We start from the raw sequence: 7,063 nt of genomic DNA, 5'->3' as shown, positions 1-7,063 counted from the left end.
TTCATTTGTTTTTCTCTGGATTTTTTTCTTTTTCAGCTCTGAAAATATTCACATCTTCTAAGAAAGAATATTAGGAGGCACATACCTCAAGGAGATCCCACAGACACCAGTCATTCAGTCAATAAACATTTATTAAGTACTTATGGGAGGGAGGCTAAGTGGCTCTGTAGGATGGAGCATTGTGCTTAGAATTTGGAAGACTCATCTTCATGAGTTGCAAGCCAGCTTCAGACACTTATTAATTGTGTGATCCGTGGCAAGTCACTGTATCCTGTTTGCCTCAATTCCTCATCTGTAAAAAAAAGAGCTGGAGAAGGGAATGGCAAACCACTCGAGTATCTTTGCCAAGAAAACCCCAAATGGGGACACAACTGAACAACGACTGAACTGAAAACACTTACTATGTGGCAAACACTGTGCTAAGTGCTGGGGATCTGAAAAGAGTTAAAAGACAGTCCCTGCCCTCAAGAAGCTCACAGTCAAAAGGGAGAGGCAACAAGCGAACAAATGTGTACCACAAAAAAAAGCTACATGCAGGATAAATAGGACATGATTAAGAGAGGGAAGGCACTAGAATTAGGAGGCCTTGGGGAGGGCTTCCTCTAGAAAATGGGATTTTAGTGGGGACTTGAAGAAAGAGAGGGAAGTCAGGAGACAGAGATGGGGAAGGAAATCATTCCAGGCACAGGGGACAGCCAGAGATAATGCCTAGAGCCAAAATATTCATAGCAGTATTTTTTTTTTAATGATAGCAAGGAATTGGAAACAAAGTAGATGCCCATTCACTGGGGAACAGCTAAACAAATTGTGGTACATGAACATAATGGAATATCATTATTGCTGAAATGATAAATACAGAGAAGTGTGGAAAGACTTACATAACTTTATATAAATGGAATTATCAGAACCAGGAAAATTAAATATATATATAATGGCTGCAAAATGTAAATGGAAAGAACAACGAATCAATTAAAAGAAAATGTGTTGTAAAACTATAATCACCCAGGCTGATGCTAAAGAAGAAATATGAGAAGACACCTCCTTCCATTTCACTTCAGAAATAAGGATCTACCATTCCCAAATTGACAAATGGCCAAACAATATAAACACACAGACATCAACATGAAGAAATCAAAACTATCTATAATCATATGAAGAAATGCTCTAAATCACTGTTGATTAGAAGAAAGGCAAATTAAAATAACTTTAAGGTACTACCTCACGTCTATCAAAAATGACAAATGCTGGAGGAGATGGTGGGGAGGAAATTGGGACCTTAATGAATTGGTAGTAGAGTAAAGAACTAGTCCAACCATTCTGAAGAACAATTTGGAATTAGGCCCAAAGGGCTATAAAAATGTGCGTACCCTTTGATCCAGCAATACCACTATGAGATCTGTATCCCAAAGACATCCGAAAAAAAAAAGGGAAAAGGATCTATTTGTATAAAAATGTTTATAGCAACTCTTTTCATTGTGGCAAAGAATTGGAAATCAAGGGGATGTTCATTAACTGGGCAATGGCTGAACAAGTTGCGACATGTGATTGTGACGGAGTACTATTGTGCTATGGGAAATGACAAGGTGAGTGGTTTCAGAAAAACATGGCAAGATGCAAAGTGAAGTAAGAAGAACCAGGAGATCATTGTGCACAGTAACAGCAATGTTGTAATGATGATCAATGGTGAAAGACTTTGCTCCTTTCATCATTGCAATGATCCAAGACAATTCCAAAGGATTTATGATGAAAAAAATGCTTTCCACCTCTTGAGAGAGAACTGATGAACTCTGAGTGAGAAAGGAAGGAAAGATGGAAGGAAAGAAAAGAGAACACATGTAACATATTTTTTGGACATAGTGATTAGTTTTGCTGTATTTTTTTCTCCTTTTTTATTCTTTATAGTAAGGGATGGCTCTCTGGGAAAAATTAAGGGAAATGTACAATGGGAAATGTAGTTGATATAAGAACAAAAAATATCAATAAAAATCTTTCTTGGGGGCAGCTAGGTGGCGCAGTGGATAGAGCACCGGCCCTGAAGTCAGGAGGACCTGAGTTCAAATCCGGCCTCAGCCATGTAACACTTACTAGCTGTGTGACCCTGGGCAAGTCACTGAACCCTAATTGCCTAGCTAAAAAAAAAAAAAGGAAAGAAAAAAAGAAATGATTTTAGACTTATATGGTCTGATGCTGAGTGAAGTGAGCAGAACCAAGAGGACTTTGTACACAATAGCAGCCACGTTATGCAATGACTAAGAATGTTAAATTGAACCCTTCTCAGCATTACAAGGATCTAAGACATCTCCAGAGGCCTCGGGATGGAAAATGCTGTCCACATCCAAAGAAATAACTATGGAAGTCGAATCGCTGTCACTTATTTTTACCTTCTGTTGAGTTTTGTTTCATCTTTCTGATGGTTCCTCCTGTTGGTTTTAATTTTTACTTACAACTTCACTAATGTGAAAATACGTTTAATGGGTATGTAAATGTAAAGCTTACGTCAGCTTGTGCACCATCTTGGGGAGGGTGGGGGGTAGAAAAAGGGATAAAAATTTTCAACTCAAAAGCATACGGGAAAAAAATTTTAAAAAAATTTTAAAAAAAGAAAAAAGGAAAAAAATCTTTCTTTAATCTTTTTGAAGGATAATCATTGGGTTTGAGTCAAAGGAGCTGGGTTCAAATACTGGCTCTGCCACTTACCACTGCAACCTTGGGCAATTCAATTAAATTCCACAGACATTTTTTTTAAATGCCTACTACATACAGGAACTGTGCTAGGACTTGGGGATGCAAAGAAAAAAGAACAGAGTACATCTGCCCTCAAGAAGCTTACATTCTACTGGAGGTGGGGCATGATAAATAAACAAATAAAAACATAATTTGAGAAAGAAGAGAACACTAACACTTGGGGAATCAGGAAATAATAATAATGTTGTTATTTAATTGATTAGTTGTATCTGACTCTTCTTGACCCCATTTGGGGCTTCTTGGCAAAAGTACTGGAGTGGTTTGCCATTTCCTTCTCCAGTTCATTTTACAAATGAGGAAACTGACGCAAATAGGATTAAGTGACTTGCCCAGAGTCACACAGCTAGTAAGTGTCTGAGGTCAGATTCCAGCTGGGGAAAATGAGTCTTCCTCCTGGCACTCTATCTACTATAACACCTAGCTGCCCACAAGCATAGTATGATAGACTTAGCCAAACAAACATGGCAAACATACGAAAAAATTCTCCAAATCACTACTAATTAAATAAATGAAAATTAAAATAGTTCTGAGATTCCTCTTCATGCTTCTCAGAATGGAAAAAAAACCAACAAAAAAGGAAAATTACAGCTTTTGGATGGAATTCAAGAAGACAGGCACACTAGTTGGTGGGGGAGCTGCGAATTGGTCCAGCCATTCTGGAAAGTCATCTGGAACTATGACCAAAAAGTTGAGCATACCCTTTGGCCTAGTGATAACACTATGGTTCTATACCAGAAAGAGATGAAAAAAAGGGAAAAAGACTCATTTGCACAAAAATATTTATAGCAGTATTCTTTGTCGTAGTAAAGAACTGCAAGCTAAATGGGTACCCATGAGGCGAGGGTGGCTGAACAAATCATGGTATATGAACTTAACATAATGTTGTTGTCATTGTTGTTCAGTCGTTCCAATCACGTCTGACTCTGTGACCCCATTTGGGGTTTTCTTGGCAAAGATTCTTGGAGTGGGCGATAGAGAGGTAGGCCAGGAGAACTGGAGCCATGTGCTTCTCCAGCTCATTTTACCAATGAGGAAAATGAGGCAAACAAATTTAAGTGACTTGTCCAGGGTCACACAACTAGTGTCTGAGGCAGAGTTTGAACTCAGGAAGATGAGTCTTCTTGACTCCAGACCTAGATCTCTATCTACAGTGCCACCTAGCTGCCCTAGTCTCTCAATTACCTTGATATTAACCCTCCTGAAGGTCTGTGACTAGAATGGCTTTAGGAGGGAATACTTGCTAGCTTTTCATGGGAGTGGCTGAGAATGAGGTTTAAATCTAATCACTCAAATTTTGTTTCTTTAAAGTTTTAGGTTTCATCTGGTCTTTGCTTATGGACAAAAAGGAGGCCTGTATCTAAATAGCTGAAATAGGGGCAGCTACATGGCGCAGTGGATAAGGCACTGAAGTCAGGAGGACCTGAGTTCAAATCTGGCCTCAAACCAAACACTTGACACTCACTAGCTGTGTGACCCTGGGCAAGTCACTTAACCCCAATTGCCCAAAAAAACCCACACACACACATACAATAAATAGCTGAAATGTATTCTTAAATTCCTCAGTTTGCTGCAAACCAAAAAAGGGTCTGGAGTCCCAGGTGTGGGGAACCTGTGGCCTCAAGGCCCTCTAGGTCCTCAAGTGTGGTCCCTTGACTGAATCCAAACTTCACAGAATCAGGCCCTGGATTGTATGGAACTAGAAGGAGCCATAGGCTCCTAGTTCTCATGATGGTTCTTTTAATACATTTGGTTTTTCTCCTTTTTTTCCCTTTTTCTTCTTTCTATGGTTATGAGCATAGAACTATATATAATTACATTTTTATGGAATTTTGTATTTCTATTCTATATTAATGAATGCCACAAAGGACATTTCCATATTTAAATAATTAGAACAGAAAAAGAGGATGGCACAGTGGGTAGAATGCCGAGCCTGGAGTCAGGAAAACTTGAGTTCAAATGCATCCTCAGACACTTACTAGTTGTGTGACAAAGGGGAAATCACTTAACCCTTTTTACCTCAGTCCCTCATCTGTAAAATGAGCTGGAGAAGGAAATAGCAAAGCACCCCAGTATCTCTGCCAAGAAAATCCCCAAATGGGGTCACAAAGAGTTGGACACAACTGAAAAAAAACGAAACAACATTGAACAAATTGAAAGACTCGGGATTCTAGGCATTTCTTTGCTTGCCACTTTTCCTCCCTCTGTTACTGGCAGGGACTTGTCATCCTGCCCACTGACTGCTCTGACTGCTTCCTGGCATGGCTGGCAATTACTTGCATCTTTTTCAGACTTCAGGCCAAGGCAGAAAGGAGAAAAGGAGTGGGGGGAAGAAGGAGGGGAGGAGAGAAAGAGACAGAGAGAACTATTCCATATTCTATGCCTATTTTCCAAACTATCTTTGACTAAGCTTTGAATGGATAGCGTTCTGAGTCACTTCTGCCCAGAGGCTCTTTGGCTTTTTCCAAGATGGAGAGAAACTCACAAATAGTAATTATAACTTTGAATGTGAACAAGATATTTATAGAAGCTCTCTTTGTGTGGTGGCAAAGAACTAATAATGGCAGGGGTCCCTATCAATTGGGGAATGGCTGAACAAGTTGTGGTGTGTGGTTGTGATGTAACATTACTGTGCTCTAAGAAATGATGAGCTCAATGATCTTAGAAAGGCATGGAAAGACACGAAATAGTGAAGAGTGAAGTGAGCAGAACCAAGGGAACATTGTATACAGTAACAGCAATATTGTTTTAAAAATGACTCTGACAAAAAAAAATGACTTTGAGTTGGGGCAGCTAGGTGGCACAGTGGATAGAGCACCAGCCCTGAAGTCAGGAGGATCTGAGTTCAAAATCTGCCCTCAGACCAAACACTTAACACTAACTGTGTGACCCTGGGCAAGTCACTTAACCCCAATTGCCTAAAAAAAAATGACTTTGAGCGACTAAGACATTTTGACTATTATAAATACCCAATTAAAAATAAAGAACATATGAAGAAAGATGCTATCTGCATCCAGAGAAAGAACTGACAAATAAAAGTATGTATAGAATAATTTTACATGTATATACCTATTTGTGTCTAATGGTAGACATCTCAATGGGGGGAGAAAAAACATTAATTTACATGATAACTTTATTATATATTTAAAAGGAATCGAATGCTGTACATAATGGATTTGCAGTTTCATGTATAATCATCTTATTTTTATTGTACTATGCTGTGGAAATGCTTGTTTTATTCCACAAATTAAAAATAAATTAATTTTTCTCTAAAAAAAAGCTCTGTGGGCACATGCACTTTCAGAAGGGTCAACCCAGGCATAGGGTCAATGCTTTGGGTGGAAGCAAAATATCCCCTACTATATCTATGTATCTAACTAAACTGTAAGTCCTCCAAAGGCAAAAACTGTATCTTATCTAAACTTTAAGTCTCTACTAGTACCTGGCAGAATGCTCTAAACACAGTAGACACATAAGAAATATTGAACTGAATCGCTCTCATGTATTTTTATCCCTTATATCAGAAGCTGAATTATATTTCTGTATGTGTGCTTTTATTTTCTGGGGGAAGCAGTATTTGAAATTAAATGTTTAAAACTCAAGCTCACAGATGCACATTCCCAATATAACTTTGCTACTGCAAACACTTGTACTGGTTAGTTCACAAATTCTAATTTCACAGTATAAAACTTCCTCTCCTCCCCATCCACATCTCCATAAACACACACTATTATGTGGTATTTTCTATTGGGTACCTTTACTTTCCTCAGGGATTTCAATTCTTGCCTTTTAATTCTATTCCTGTCCTGTTCATGAATTGGAAAAAAGCCAAGTCTGTAAATATTTGAGGAGGGTGAGACATGCATTTCCTCCTAACACAACCCTAATTCTACCACTAAGTCTCATATTTTATCAGTGTTTTGCAGACCCCCAATATAGCCTTTTAAAGTTTTGCTTTGTGATTCTGAATGTTTATAATGAAAAATGTTGTTAGAGATTCCCCTTATGAAACTTCTGTAGCATGCTATGCTTCTGTGGCTGACAAGTTCCATTTCAAACCACAAAGTAAATCCAGAATACTGAACAAAGACAAGAGTTGGCATTTTCTTTCCTGCTTCTGTTTGAGAAAGGAGGTAAAATGATTGCTTGGCTCTTGTTTGATTTGTATATTAGTTTTAACATAGCAGAATTGTTCAACGTCTGAAAGACCATGTAGGAAACCTAAGCATACTCCAAGAGCACCACACTACTTCTGGGATTCCTGTTTCAAAAGATCAGGTCGACCCTGGCTTTATTCATTCTTATTTTCTCATTGGTATTT

The sequence above is a fragment of the Phascolarctos cinereus genome, unplaced genomic scaffold, assembly GCF_003287225.1.
Source record: "Phascolarctos cinereus isolate Bilbo 61053 unplaced genomic scaffold, phaCin_HiC Scaffold_726;HRSCAF=1367, whole genome shotgun sequence".
Classification (NCBI taxonomy): Eukaryota; Metazoa; Chordata; class Mammalia; order Diprotodontia; family Phascolarctidae; genus Phascolarctos; species Phascolarctos cinereus.
The sequence above is the reverse complement of the archived record's forward strand: the minus strand, read 5'-3'. Positions refer to the sequence as shown.